The sequence below is a fragment of the Symsagittifera roscoffensis genome, chromosome 10, assembly GCF_963678635.1.
Source record: "Symsagittifera roscoffensis chromosome 10, txSymRosc1.1, whole genome shotgun sequence".
NCBI lineage: Eukaryota > Metazoa > Xenacoelomorpha > Acoela > Convolutidae > Symsagittifera > Symsagittifera roscoffensis.
Window position 1 is genome coordinate 34,531,463 of NC_087071.1, and position 15,314 is coordinate 34,546,776.

General features: G+C 32.0%; 1 protein-coding gene across 1 annotated transcript in view; it reads left to right on the forward strand.

Moving 5' to 3' along the window:
* LOC134855408 (cholinesterase 2-like) overlaps positions 1–15,314 on the forward strand; it is a gene marked incomplete at its 3' end in the record, with an annotated part of 66,292 nt that overhangs the window by 12,279 nt on the left and 38,699 nt on the right.

The window sequence follows — 15,314 nt, forward strand, 5'->3', positions numbered from 1 at the left end:
GGATGATTTTCATAAACAATTTCAAATTTAAGAAAAAAAAATTTCATTTAATTTTATTACATTTAATTTTTTTTATAAGTTATTACTGCTCCATAAACATTAAAAGGTAGTCGTAACATTCAGGGATGCGCCCTGATACGAGCAGTCTTGTTGTTCCGACTTTCGATACGAAAGTAACGGAATATTTGTGCTCGGGGTGGGTTTTTTTTTTCTTCAGACAAATTTCGACTTTTTAACTAGCCATTTTTGACGGATTTTTTTTTATATCGTTCGAAAAGTATTGTTGTCCTGAGCTCAAATTTGAAAAGATATTTCACCTGTGATCATTTTTTGTGAAAAATATGGGGGTTTAAAGATTGCCATTTTGACCAATTTGGCACATTTAACGCGCGATATAATTCGCGCTATTAACGCGTAAGCGGAGATTTAATCCGTCTTATAAATCGTTCCAAATTGGTTGAACGAAGCTTATTTGCTATAATTGATTTGTTACAAGGAACCAAATCTCTCTTTTTGTACTTTATATGGCGTGTGGGGTGATGATTTTCATAAAAAATTTCAAATTAAAAAAAAAATTTGCGTTTTATTTTATTTCATTTAATTTTTTTTAATGTTATTTATGCTGCTTCATAAACCTTAAAAGCAGTCGGAACATTCAAGGCTTTGCCCTGATACGAACAGTCTTGTTTGCTTTCTGTTGTTGTTCCGACTTTCGATACAAAAGTAAGGGAATATTTGTGCTCGGGATGGGTTTTTGTTTTCTTCAGACAAATTTCGACTTTTTAACTAGCCATTTTCGACTGAACTTTTTAAAACCATTCAAAAGGTATTGTTCTCCTGAGCTTAAATTTGAAAAGATATTTCACCTGTGATCGTTTTTTGTAAAGTTATGGGGGTTTAAAGATTGCCATTTTGGCCAATTTGGGACAATTAACGCGCGATATATTTCGCGCTATTAACGCGCAAGCGGAGACTTAATCCGTCGTAGAAATCGTTCCAAATTGCTAGAAAGAAGCTTATTCGCCATAATTGATTTGTTACAAGAAGCGAAATTTATCCTTTTGTACTTTATATGGCGTGTGGGGGGATGATTTTCATAAACAATTTCAAATTTTAGAAAAAAAAGTTTCATTTAATTTTATTACATTTAATTTTTTTAATAGGTTATTACTGCTCCATAAACATTAAAAGGCAGTCGTAACATTCAGGGATGCGCCCTGATACGAGCAGTCCTGTTGTTCCGACTTTCGATACAAAAGTAACGGAATATTTGTGCTCGGGGTGGGTTTTTTTTTCTTCAGACAAATTTCGACTTCTTAACTAGCCATTTTTGACGGAATTTTTTTACATCATTCGAAAGGTATTGTTGTCCTGAACTCAAATTTGAAAAGATATTTCACCTGTGATTATTTTTCGTAAAGTTACGGGGGTTTAAAGATTAACGCGCGATATTTCGCGCAATTAACGCGTAAGCGGAGAGTTAATCCGTCTTAGAAGTCGTTCCAAATTGGTTAAAAGAAGCTTATTTGCCATAATTGGTTTGTTAAAAGGAGCGAAATCTATCCTTTAGTACTTTATATGGCGTGTGGGGGGATGATTTTCATAAACAATTTCAAATTTTAGAAAAAAAAGTTTCATTTAATTTTATTACATTTAATTTTTTTTATAGGTTATTACTGCTCCATAAACATTAAAAGGCAGTCGTAACATTCAGGGATGCGCCCTGATACGAGCAGTCTTGTTGTTCCGACTTTCGATACGAAAGTAACGGAATATTTGTGCTCGGGGTGGGTTTTTTTTTCTTCAGACAAATTTCGACTTTTTAACTAGCCATTTTTGACGGAATTTTTTTATATCATTCGAAAGGTATTGTTGTCCTGAGCTCAAATTTGAAAAGATATTTCACCTGTGATCATTTTTCGTGAAAAATATGGGGGTTTAAAGATTGCCATTTTGACCAATTTGCGACAATTAACGCGCGATATAATTCGCGCTATTAACGCGTAAGCGGAGATTTGATCCGTCTTATAAATCGTTCCAAATTGGTTGAACGAAGCTTATTTGCTATAATTGATTTGTTACAAGGAACCAAATCTCTCTTTTTGTACTTTATATGGCGTGTGGGGAGATGATTTTCATAAAAAATTTCAAATTAAAAAAAAAATTTGCGTTTTATTTTATTTCATTTAATTTTCTTAATGTTAATACTGCTGCTTCATAAATCTTAAAGGCAGTCGGAACATTCAGGGCTTCGCCCTGATACAAACAGTCTTGTTTGCTTTCTGTTGTTGTTCCGACTTTCGATACAAAAGTAAGGGAATATTTGTGCTCGGGATGGGTTTTTGTTTTCTTCAGACAAATTTCGACTTTTTAACTAGCCATTTTCGACTGAATTTTTAAAAACCATTCAAAAGGTATTGTTCTCCTGAGCTTAAATTTGAAAAAATATTTCACCTGTGATCGTTTTTTGTAAAGTTATGGGGGTTTAAAGATTGCCATTTTGGCCAATTTGGGACAATTAACGCGCGATATATTTCGCGCTATTAACGCGCAAGCGGAGACTTAATCCGTCGTAGAAATCGTTCCAAATTGCTAGAAAGAAGCTTATTTGCCATAATTGATTTGTTACAAGAAGCGAAATTTATCCTTTTGTACTTTATATGGCGTGTGGGGGGATGATTTTCATAAACAATTTCAAATTTTAGAAAAAAAAGTTTCATTTAATTTTATTACATTTAATTTTTTTTATAGGTTATTACTGCTCCATAAACATTAAAAGGCAGTCGTAACATTCACGGATGCGCCCTGATACGAGCAGTCTTGTTGTTCCGACTTTCGATACGAAGGTAACGGAATATTTGTGCTCGGGGTGGGTTTTTTTTTCTTCAGACAAATTTCGACTTTTTAACTAGCCATTTTCGACTGAACTTTTTAAAACCATTCAAAAGGTATTGTTCTCCTGAGCTTAAATTTGAAAAGATATTTCACCTGTGATCGTTTTTTGTAAAGTTATGGGGGTTTAAAGATTGCCATTTTGACCAATTTGCGACAATTAACGCGCGATATAATTCGCGCTATTAACGCGTATGCGGAGATTTGATCCGTCTTATAAATCGTTCCAAATTGGTTGAACGAAGCTTATTTGCTATAATTGATTTGTTACAAGGAACCAAATCTCTCTTTTTGTACTTTATATGGCGTGTGGGGAGATGATTTTCATAAAAAATTTCAAATTAAAAAAAAAATTTGCGTTTTATTTTATTTCATTTAATTTTCTTAATGTTAATACTGCTGCTTCATAAATCTTAAAGGCAGTCGGAACATTCAGGGCTTCGCCCTGATACAAACAGTCTTGTTTGCTTTCTGTTGTTGTTCCGACTTTCGATACAAAAGTAAGGGAATATTTGTGCTCGGGATGGGTTTTTGTTTTCTTCAGACAAATTTCGACTTTTTAACTAGCCATTTTCGACTGAATTTTTAAAAACCATTCAAAAGGTATTGTTCTCCTGAGCTTAAATTTGAAAAAATATTTCACCTGTGATCGTTTTTTGTAAAGTTATGGGGGTTTAAAGATTGCCATTTTGGCCAATTTGGGACAATTAACGCGCGATATATTTCGCGCTATTAACGCGCAAGCGGAGACTTAATCCGTCGTAGAAATCGTTCCAAATTGCTAGAAAGAAGCTTATTTGCCATAATTGATTTGTTACAAGAAGCGAAATTTATCCTTTTGTACTTTATATGGCGTGTGGGGGGATGATTTTCATAAACAATTTCAAATTTTAGAAAAAAAAGTTTCATTTAATTTTATTACATTTAATTTTTTTTATAGGTTATTACTGCTCCATAAACATTAAAAGGCAGTCGTAACATTCACGGATGCGCCCTGATACGAGCAGTCTTGTTGTTCCGACTTTCGATACGAAGGTAACGGAATATTTGTGCTCGGGGTGGGTTTTTTTTTTCTTCAGACAAATTTCGACTTTTTAACTAGCCATTTTTGACGGAATTTTTTTTATATCATTCGAAAAGTATTGTTGTCCTGAGCTCAAATTTGAAAAGATATTTCACCTGTGATTATTTTTCGTAAAGTTACGGGGGTTTAAAGATTGCAATTTTGGCCAATTTGGGACAATTAACGCGCGATATTTCGCGCAATTAACGCGTAAGCGGAGATTTAATCCGTCTTAGAAATCGTTCCAAATTGGTTAAAAGAAGCTTATTTGCCATAATTGGTTTGTTGAAAGGAGCGAAATCTATCCTTTAGTACTTTATATGGCGTGTGGGGGGATGATTTTTATTTAAAAAATTTCAAGTTTTAGAAAAACAAAATTTCATTTTTTTTATTTCGTTGAATTTTTCAATGTTATTACTGCTCCATAAACCTTAAAAGGCAGTCGGAACAATCAGGGCTTCGCCCTGTTACGAGCAGTCTTGTTCAATTTTTTGCAAATAGTATGAAACTACAGAATGACAAGCGGCGTGAAATTAAGAACCAAATAAATTTTGCAACAAAATGAAAACTTGTAGCATGTTAGTTCAAACTGACGCTCCTATAATGAAAACCTGAAGTAAAATAAAATGACCAATATTTGAACCAAAAGAGCAAGTGGCCTTCAATTTAAGCGAAAACTAGAAAACTAAGCTGACAAGAATGGTAAAGAAACCAAACTAAAGCCATATTGTTGGCAAATAATATTTGCAAATACTTGCGATAAAGAAAATTGAGAAAGTTTGCAAAAAAATTATGCATGGACAAAGAATTTGAGCATTGATTTTAGTAGATTTTTTTGCAAAAAAACTAGCAAAATAGTAATCATCCACTTTTCATGCATTTCCATTAGAACAGAAAATTAGCATGAAAGGACTATAATTAGTGATTTTTCATATATGGAAAATGTATAACTTGCAATTTTCCATCAACCAAAAAAGTGTGTTTTTGTTCCGACTTTCGATACAAAAGTAACGGAATATTTGTGCTCGGGGTGGGTTTTTTTTCTTCAGACAAATTTCGACTTTTTAACTAGCCTTTTTTGACGGAATTTTTTTATATATCATTCGAAAGGTATTGTTGTCCTGAGCTCAAATTCGAAAAAATATTTCACTTGTGATCATTTTTCGTAAAGTTATGGGGGTTTAAAGATTGCCATTATGGCCATTTTGGGACAATTAATTTGCGATATAATTCGCGCTATTAACGCGTAAGCGGAGATTTAATCCGCCTTATAAATCGTTCCAAATTGGTTGAACGAAGCTTATTTGCTATAATTGATTTGTTACAAGGAACCAAATCTCTCTTTTTGTACTTTATATGGCGTGTGGCTTATATGAAGCAAAGAAACCGATCTGCCATAAGATACTTCATGCAAACAACATAATGAAAATAGCAAAGTTCTAAATTTTAGCAAGAGAATGCCAAGAAAAAATGCAAAAAAATTCAATTCTGGACTATGTTATGCTCACAAAAAAAAACAAATTTTGCATGCAAAAAATTTCTGATTAGAAAATATTTGTTTGAGCACAAAACTCAATTTACGCATTAGAAAAAACTAAAAAAACTATCTTTGGGCAATTTTGAATTAAGTTCATAAAAATTTTGTTGTGGCCATCAAAAAATTGCTAGTCTTACAAATTCCGTTTATGGAAACTGTGTGATTTGTATTTTTTGCCAATTTTTTTAAATTTAAGTTATTACACCGACTTTAATGCAAAAACAAGAAAAATGTTCTCATAGAATCACACCATTTTAGCAAAAATGTTCGAAATAGTTTGCATGGTTTTGAGGAATTCTAGCCTAGTGCTACTGACAAAGACAACATTTTTTTTGTTAGTGCACGGATTCAGAATAACAGCATCGAAGGTTTTCATGAAATCAAAAAAATAATTTTTGAACATTTTGATGTAAATGTTCAAAGTATTCAAAAGCATGCAAAACGAGATAATTTCGAGCTTTATTTTTGTGTTCAGGAGGCACTGAAGAAGTATCTTGCTGCAAAATCGAAGTCAGATATCAGTACAAGAAAAAACGAATGATAATACCCTACAGGAGTTAATCCATTTTTAGTTTGATCGTAACTATAAAATAGCAAAAAACCGCTTTTTATCCATATTTATTTATTCGTTGATTATTTAGCACAGCTTTAAAAACGTAATAAACGCTTTGTTTGTTATTTTTCCCCGCTCTCGAAGGTAGAGAGAATATACACGCTGGGCGTAAATTTTTTTACTCGACCAAATTTGCAAAAAAAAAGAAATGACATCTTTGGTTCACTCCCTGATTTTGTTGTACTTTCATGCAATTGGGCGTGTACAAGACTACATGCGATTGAAAACTTTTCGAGTAATACTTGATAAATTCAATAAGCGGTTTACTGAATTGTGGCAATTATGAATTGCTCGTGAGCTTTCTTTGTTGAGCTGAAGAAAACTACCCAATATAAGCAAAAATTTAGAAGAACTATCCAATATGAGCAAAAAAAAGTAGGAAAATATCATGGGTTGCCCTTTTCCATTAATGAAATCATTTGAAAAGAAAATTTTCATCAATAGAATCGTATGGCTAATTTTTTTTTTCCATAAATTGAACAGATTGACAAGCATTTATCATTTTTCATATGACATGCTTATTATAAAATTTGCTTCCCATGAAAGGAAAATGTTTAATAAGCGTTTTTTCTAGAATCCAATGGTACAAATGTATGACACTCTTTTTTGCATGGAATTCAATTTGGCTCGTGATTCAGCATTCTAGGTTTGATAGTGACAGTCCGAACTTGATATTTTATCTACCATTTCAGAAACCAGTTTAAGAGCAGTCAAAAACATTTAGAGTTTTCCCCATATATGCGCAATCTTGTTTGTGTTTAAAATCACAGGTGATTTCACTAGATTCGCATGAAAATACGAGACTACGTGCACTTAGAATTTTTTTGCAATTATGTTTTCATTTCTCTTCCTTCTTGTATTCCAGTCACTTCTTTGAAAAAGACTCTTTTAAGTCTATCGACTAAAATCAGCGACTAAAGTTTACAATATGACTTCTGAAGTGTTTTGCTTGCCTTTTTTATTTGTCTCATTTAAACCAACAAAACCTAATCTTTTGAAATTTATTTTGATTTCTGCTTATTCAATCGGGTCACAAAAAATATATACAAAAAATTGAGTGAACGGGAAAATCAGATTACATTAGGTTTTTTATCGAACTGGAAACTTGCGGTTTGAGACAGCAAAAATTGAATTGAGTGAGTAAATTTTTGTGTAAAAAAAACGATGTAGCGATAAAACGAAAATCCATGACCACTAAGCCTATTCTTCGGTTAGTGTTTATTTTAAGCCATCACAGAGCGGGGTATGTCTGATCACGTTTTCTGTACGTAGGAAAAGTTTTGCATTAACCTTTGCTCCGAAATAAATGACAGACTTCTACTTTCAAACTTTCAACTTTTTATGTTTTCAAATACGAATAGTCTGATTTTCCAAATTTATGATTTTCCAGATGATTTTACGCGTCTACTCAATTTGTTGTCTGCATCGAGCTTTTTGAAAAAAAATTGCCAAATTCAAATCAAAAGGCTGAACAACAGTGAAGTTAAACCTCTCTAAAAACAGTTTCGAGTTATGTTAATAATACCTTTCTCATCTAATAAACCATCAGCTTAAACCATTTTAAGTATCCAGTAGTTTGAAACCTATTTTGCTTCATCGAAAAACTTATAGAACGTAGATGCACTACTATCAGAAGTTTGTTTCAATAAACATAAAACTTTTTTTAACTTATCAGTTGATTCTGATAATGGTGGTTTCCAGCATTGAAGTAAACTATTTTTCCAGAAAACAAATCACAGCCACAAACTGATAAAATGTAATTTTCTTCTGTGTAGGTTGATATGTTTATAATAATATTTTTATCAAATCACAAGCATTTGAAAACTTTGATTAAATTATAGTGTAATAATTAGTTTTCATATTTTAAGTTTATTGACTTGATATATTGAGATGAAGCAGCGTTGAAAAAAAAGTTTAGAAGGAATTTTTCCAATTAATTAAGAAAGCAATTGAACTCTTTTCAAAAGACTTTTTTCAATGTAAACAGTTAATTTTTTTAGGCTATGTAAGGGTCTTCAGTTTTTCTGAAACATCAAAATTACATGCAAAACTCTGTCAAAATGGAAACATAGCGGTTTTGATCAATTGTGTCTGTCTAAAAGGTACAAACCCCCCTTAGACGAAAAATTTTTTAAAATTAAAATAACAGTGTTGATTCAAACTAAGCAAACAAAGAAAAAAAATTGTAAGCTTCAACTTTCTAAATCGGTGAACATTAGACAAAAACAAAAAAAATTATCTAGAATTTGAAATGTTAGAGTTTGGTTAATTAATAAGTGAGCCTTTTTGTAAACCAACCCATATTAAGATGTAGATATTTTCGCGAATTATGTAAAATGAACTCATACAGTTGAAGGTGAAAAATTGTCAATATACTTCATAAAATGCCAAATTTTTATTTGATTATATATTTTATATAGTGTATAAACGTTTTGCGCAAAATTTTTAAAATAATTTTGTCTATAAAATTTGTTGGGCTACGTAATTAGCTCATTTTGATGCCAATTTGTTTATTAGTTGATTTTTTAGTGTAAATTTTGATTGACTAAAAGGATCTCAAAGAAGACGTTTTTATGGTACATTTTAATCCAATTTTTCCCGGATTGGTCTGCCAGTAAAAATTAGTACTGTTGTAAAATAAAACCATTATATATTCTTTGCAGGACAAAATTAGAGAAGCCAGGAAAAACAGTAATGTTGCAGATTTGGTAGTACTGTTACAGTAATGTGTTTTCGGTTTCTCTCTGTTTTCTTTTCATGCAACAGTACTGAATTCATATTCCCTTCGGTGCTAACAAGCGATGATTTAGCGGTGATTACGAGTTTAAAACTATTCATCGACAAATTTTTTCGGTGTTAAGTAATCAAATTCAAAATCACTGTTTTGCAAAAAACATAACTACCACATTTTTTTGATTTTTGTTTTTTGATTGTTTTTTAAAACTGCAAAAGGAAGTTAAAATTTTGCTTCAAGTCGCAACTGTCGAAAACACTCATTTAATTGGCTTCAAACATTAAAAAAGGCTATAAAACCTCGTAGAAGCGCAGTATTTTTTGCAAAAAAAAGAAATGCGATAATGCTGGTAGTTACAAGGCTTCAGGATCTAAAGTTACTTGGAAACGGTTATTTTCGGTAAAAAAAATTGACAATTTTTTAAATTGATGCTCGCCGCAGCTAAAAATCAACTCAAAATTTATCAAATTCTCATTGCAGTCAAAAAATTCAAAAACAGTACTGAATCAGTATTGGAACGAATAGCACTGCATTTTTTGTCTTAGTCTTGATTTTACCACTGATCAGCGCTACCGTGGCATTTGCCCAGTAATTTTACCGTAAAGTTTTTTATACTGTTGCATTACTGAAACTTTACTGATTATATTGGCAGACCAATCCCGGTACCAAATAAATTGAATCCTTTTTCCCTTAAAAATTCATAGAAATTTTGTTCTCGTCGCTCATTGTCTAATGTTCACCCGATTTGAGAAAAATTCGTTTTAAACTCCAGTTTTTTTTCCATTTTGTCTGAATAATTTGAATTAGCGCTGTAAATTGCAAAAAATAGAACAACGAAAACTAATTGAAAAAAGCATTCTGTCATATTTCAGCTATTTTAATATGCAAATGAAAATCTGTAGGTGAGCTTGAGACATCCTTCTTGTCTGAAAATTAGCCCTTGCATGCAAAAAAAGGTCTGTCATAGGTCAATTGCTCTTTTTGTTCATTTTCATCTGTTCCAAAATTTTGCAACCCTTTAGAATCGACGCTAAGCATTTGGCAAGTTTGTATTAGGTCAAAGAACCTGAGCGATTTTAATTAATCTTAAACTGCTCATTTGACCACTTTTGTTATAGAGAGTTGCCAAAAGCTCGATGTTTCCGACAACCTTGAGACAAAACGTTGTTCTAATATTAGGGAAAAAATGGTGATTACTTGACTTCAGCAAAACATAAGGCAAAAAAGTCAAACAAAATTTGTATAATTAGTCGCAAAATTTTACGACTGAAAAAATTAGTTTAAAAAAGCAATTGTCATATAAAGATTTGCAAAAAGCTCGGACAGACAGAAATAATTAAAAAGAGCAACCTGCCATTTTTGAGCAATTTTTGGATGCAAATTTGAGTTTTTAGGTGACATTGAAACAAATTTTCTGTCTGAAAAATTAGCGTTTGCATTTAAAAACTGTCTGAAAAAGGTCATTTGCTCTTTTTAATTATTTTTGTCAGTCCGAATTTTTTGCTACCAATTATAGCAAAAAATTCTGACAAGCCAAATTAAATAACAAAAGCAATTGACCTCTTTTAGAAACGTTTTGCATGCGAAATCTGTTTTATCAGACCGAATTTGGGTCTCAAGGTTGTCTAAAAAAAATATTCATGAAATATAATTAGTAGCAAAAAGTTCGGACAGACAAAAATAATTAAAAAGAGCAATTGACCTTTTTCAGACAATTTTTGCATGCAAAAGCTAATTTTTCAGACAGAAAGTATGTCTCAATGTCACTTAAAAAATGAAATTTGCATGCAAAAATTCCTCCAAATTGGAAGATTGCTCTTTTTAATTATTTCTGTCTGTCCGAACTTTTTGCAACTCTCTATATATGTCAAAATGGATTAATTGCTCTTTTTAAATAATTCTGTCTGTCCGAGTTTTTTTGCAAATCTTTATTTGTCAATTGCTTTTTTAAACTATTTTTTTCAGTCCAAAAATTTTGCGACTAATTATACAAAATTTGTTTGATTTTTTTGACTGATGTTTTGCTGAAGTCAAGTAATCACCATTTTTGCCTAATCACTTAGTCATGGACTTTCAACTACGCCCAGAAATCAATTTGGTTCAACATCTATTTACTTCAACCAGGCTTATAATTTGTTCATTTTGAGTTCTTTACATTCCAATTAGCAAACTTTGCCCTTTAAATCTATCGTACAAGTTTGTACTAATTTAATCTTACTAATTTAAGCTGATCTACGAATTAATTTGAAAGACTTTCTAACCAAACGAGTTTGAAAAAGTTCAACCTACATTTTTCATCGAATTGAATTTTTTTTAAGTTTGATAAAATCTTCTTTTAGTTTCAAGCATGGCAAATAAACGGTTTTTGATTATATTTTTTCTTATTTCCTGTCAAAACTATTTTTGTTTCTCTCTAAATGTACTCATAGCTATGCCATGCGTGGGCGGTCATTTTGGAACAATGGTTTCAAATTTAGTGCCGATTTGTGAGCGACATAACTGCACGGTGGTTGAACTTGCCAAAATTTGTGAACAAAAATTGAAGCCATTTCACGAACTCGTAAAATTCCAAGTGATCAAAAAACACGTTTGCCGAGACGAATACACGTTTCATGGAAGTTTGGACTTTTTCCTGAAATTTTGCCACTACGCCAAAGAAGTTTTCGAGAAAACTTACAACGAATTTTCAAATATTCTCCAAGAAAGAAGGTCCGATTTTGACATTATGCTTGTGGATCAGATCTTCTGGTCTCTTTTAGCTGTCGCTGAAAAATACGATTTACCAGCTATCGTTCAAGTTCCAGGTATAACAGGTGGATTGGAACACGTTCAAGACAAAATGCCAATTCCAGTAATTGATGGAATAGTTTTCAAACTAGTTTTTAATGATTGTTGGAATTGGTTACATGAAAAACGAAAATTGAACGGTTTACCTGAAATTGACGTTCAGGGTCAATTCAGCGCTACGGAGTATGTGGATCGGTTTCCTATGTTTATTCCCACATCGCCTAGTATTTACAAAAACCCGCATCCAAACTCTGAATTTGTTTTCATCGGCGGTTTCAGAAACAGTTCTAATCATCAGCAGTTAGAGAACAAGATGACAAAATGGATCGACGAAAGTGAACTAGACATCGTTTATGTTTCTTTAGGAACGCACGCAGCTCTTGACGAAGCTGAAATGAAAAAGTTCTATGAAAAAGTTCAAAATCAGAATAAGTACCGAATCATATGGTCGCTTGGCCTCGGCTTACAAACAATTGCTAAAAATCTTGGAATATTTTTCACTGCTAGTGAAAAAATATACTTTAGTGATTATTTACCTCAATATAAATTACTGGGTCATCCGAAAGTTAAACTTGCCGTAAGTCATGCAGGTTTAGGAACAATGATAGATTTGATAAAACGAAGAAAACCTTCAATTCTAGCGCCTCAATTTTACGATCAGTTTATGAACACGATTATCATGGAAAAATTAGATTTGGGAATTTCTATTTCTTCTCTAAACTTCGAAGAAGTTGATTCGGCAATAACGAAAGTTATGTCAAATTATGACCATTTCACTGAAAACTTGGCAAAAATTGACGAAGAGTTTTTGCAATATGAAAACTTTGAACTAATTAATGATTTCATTGTCAAAATAGCTGAACGAAAAAAAATTTCAGTCAGATATTTGCTCGGATATGAAGTTAACAGTCCGAGAGTATATTCAGCTTGGCGATATCTTCAGCTGTTCTGTTGCGTAGTGATATGTGGATTTTTTATTGTCGTGCTTATGATTGTTAAAAAATGCTGCTACCATGGCGGTATGAATGAAAAGAAACAAAACTAAAATAGTTATAAACTAACTTTTATTTTATTTAATTCTATCAACAATACTCTCTGTATCTGCATTTTGTCGTATAACTTACTTCACCCATAAATAATTTTTTTGGAGCTACAATCTTTTAATGAGTGAATTAATATTGATCTATTACTATTTTTAATCGTATTCAATTCCTGAGACATTTCAATAATTTTATAAATCTTGAACATGCTTTATAAAACCATTTTTGTTTCAACTAGCCAAAAATGCGCGTCTATTGCTGAGCGTAAGCACGGCCAGGCCATTTTGAGAGAAATTGAATTATTATGGATCTCTTTTTGCTAATATTTCTCTCTTGGACCTTTCTGCTCAATGCTCCGATCACGGCAACTCTACAAAAGTTCCGGACTTAATTGAGTTTTCAGCCTTCATATATTTGAATAAGTGAATCTTCCAACTTTTGCAGAAAAGGACTATATAAATTTGCTTGGAGTGTTTTTTTAAGCAGACAAATTTTGACTTTTTGTCTTGCAATTTTTTGAATTTTTTTAACAGTCTGATATATTTTGATGCTTTAAGCTGAAAAGCACAATGCAAAAAACATGTCACTTTCAAGTGTTTTTCCTACATCTATGAATGTTTGAAAGTTACCAATTCGGAATAAAAAAGTAAGCGAAGTTTTCAATTTTCTTTTAACACGTAGCGGAGGCGGCAAACTATCTGGCACAGAACTAACTCCAAATTAAATGCAGGCCATCTAATTGATTCAAATGCTGCGTTAAAAAGATATAAAGAAAATCATTTTTTTTTCTGGACTGCGTGTGGGCTATGATGTAGAAAAGTTAAAAAAAGTTGTTGTTTGATTTTTTTTGACAACTGGTGTTATCTTCAGAATTTTGCCCTAATAAGAGCAAAAAACGTCAAATAGAATTGGAATTCTCTAACCTTGCTTCTAAGATGAACGGTTTTGAAAACAATGTCCCAAAACAATTAAACACTAACAAGGCTGCTCGTATCACGGCGAAGCCCTGAATGTTCCGACTGCCTTTTAAGATCTATGGAGCAGTAAAAACATGAAAAAAAAACAAATATAGTAAAAAAAAAATAATTTTTTTAATTTGAGATTTTTTAAAAAATCATCGCCCACATGCCATATAAAGTACAAAGTGATAGATTTTGCTCCGTTAAATGTCCCAAAATGGCCAAAATGGCAATCTTTAAACCGTCATAACTTGACATTAAAAACGAATCACAGGTGAAATATCTTTTCAAATTTGAGCTCAGAGCAGCAATACCTGAGAAATTGCGTCGTAAAAAATTGCTAGCTAGAAAGACGAATTTTTGTATGAGGAAAAAAACCACCCGATCACAAATATTCCGATATTTTCGTTATTAAAGTCAGAAAAACTCAATTTTGAGCTGACTTGTCATTTGAGGATTCTGGCTAACAATATTTGAGAAATAGGTTGACTTATCTATTTGGCTTCAAAAAAAAACAAGTATTTGAGCAAAAATTCAATAGTTTGTTAAAGGGTAGAGAAGTCGAAATTTTTTATTTGAGAGTAACTTTAAATTACAGTTATTGGTAAAATTTGATGGCTACTTAATTTGATGAAATCAAAGACAGTAACAAAAAACTTGAAAACTGATGGTCAAAAATTTTCATACAATAAAAAATTCTGGGTGACAACTTTTGTATATAAAAAAATGCTCGGGATAAGAGTTTTTAAATCTATAAAAAATGACTGAAATTGTATGATAATTAGAGTACAAGCGATTTTCGTCAAAAGATTTTTTCTAATAAATATTAACAATTCTGTAATTGTAACTGTAATTAACAATTGTACTTGCGATGCATATTAAGGGCTACTAGGGCTACACGCAACCCTAGTCAATCAAGTGGGGTTATCTTGCATGGTCTTGCAACATTCTTGTGTTTGAAAGTTATCTTGCAAAATTTTGCATAATGGAGGTTATTTTTCAAGATCTTTGAAGAGGGAAGCTATGTTAGCAAAAATTTTGCAAGAGGGAGGCTATCTTGCACCAATCTTGCTAGAACTTGCAAGATAATCATTCTAAAAATTTTGTCTTAAAACAAAAATAACAGGAAGTAAGAGTATGATGAGTAGAAGTTGATTCTAGAACGAGAACTCAAACTTTTTTCGTGTTGGTATGAAAAAAGTTGTTTTTATTATGGTAAAAACTGACCATTTGAATCGCTATATTTTGTGTAGAGTTCGCTTTCGATGAATCCTGTGTGTTCTTTTGCTGGATATTTCAAGAACCTTGCGAAATATTTTAAAGAGAAGCATCTTCTTCTGAAGAATTTTGCAAGATTCTTGCCAGATCTTGCAAGATAAACTCCCTTGATCGACTAGGGAAGACCCTTGATTGTGGATCTGTAGATCAATTAGTGATCTCCCAAGCATAAAAAAGTTTATTGAGATGTCATTTATAGTGTTGTTTTTGTATTTTTTGGCTTACAGCACATTAAACGGCATATAATTTTGCATTTGGATATTGTTGGTATCAAAAAGATTTTAATAAAGCTAACACATTTTTTTGATATTTTATTTGACTCAGTGTAAAAAGTCCAAGGTACGCAGAGATCAGTCGTTTCAAAAAAGTTTATATAACGATGATATCCTTTGGAACCCTTCCTTTAAAGTA